The sequence below is a fragment of the Perca flavescens genome, chromosome 1 (genome assembly GCF_004354835.1).
Source record: "Perca flavescens isolate YP-PL-M2 chromosome 1, PFLA_1.0, whole genome shotgun sequence".
In the NCBI taxonomy this organism is placed as follows: Eukaryota; Metazoa; Chordata; class Actinopteri; order Perciformes; family Percidae; genus Perca; species Perca flavescens.
Window position 1 is genome coordinate 25,254,474 of NC_041331.1, and position 1,216 is coordinate 25,255,689.

Sequence of the window (1,216 nt, forward strand, 5' to 3'; positions counted from 1 at the left end):
AGACAGTACAACATTTATTTATTTTATCAGCTGATGTCATAGCTTATCACATAAAGACAATGGAGACATCCTTAACATGCAATACTGTTTTTGTTCAAAGATTATTTTGTTGAAGCGGAAAAGACTTGATGTAACTTTGTGGCTAACAAAGGAAACAAAACCAGGCTAAACATGTTGCTGGTGTCAGCAGGATGTCCTTATGCTTATAACCTTTTTCATTTTTTCTTCATTGTTTTTTCTATTTACTGGTGTGTGTGTGTGTGTGTGTGTGTGTGTGTGTTGTCTGTGTTACAGTATTGTGAGCTTGCATACATAATTGCCCCTATTGGTGGAAAAAGTAGCTTTTAGTTGCCTAAATGTATATAATATGTAAACAAAACCACAAACAGTATGAACTTTTTAACAGAGTCAGCTCTCTAATCACTGACTCTAATTATACCATACAAATTATATAAAAGCTTGGAGTCATTAGCTTTTGAAAACACCACTGTTGCTACCACATGCCCGATGACAGAATCAAGTCCAGCTAATCTTTCAATGTATTGTATAGATGTATATATTTAAATTTATATATTTATACCATTGTACATGTATTTCTTAATGGTGTCGTCATTTCTATATTATCATTGTTTTTATTTTCTCATAAGTAGTGTTTTGTCTTACCACTATGAAAAACCCGAAAGTCATGATTCTTGTTTCTAATCACTTGTTGACCAGCTACCACTATACTACCAGCTAATCCTTCAATTTATTTTATGGACATAAATATTTAAATGTAGCCTATATCTTTATACCATTGTACATGTATTTATACATTTTGTTGACGTTTTTACGTATTATACTTTTCTTTTTATATTTTCATAAGTAGGATTTTGTCCTCCATTAGCTCCATATCACCTCACAACTATGAAAAACCCTCGAAAAACAGTTGGTAAACCAACCTTCAAATCGTGACCTCCTTGTGGTGAACCCGGAAGTCATGATTTGCGGAAGTAAACAAATTGCAGAATGATCAATAACCTTATATACTGTCTATGTCAATAACAAGCAACACTTTTCATGTTTTCAGGCTGGTAGTCTTGACATTTACACCGCGATGTTTTGTTGTCCATGTATTAATAAACTGAATGGTGGTTTAGAGGTGATTTATTTAGTCCCTCGACCTTTGACCACATAGAGGGATGGGTGTGTCCCATATGACTCTCTTGGCAAAACA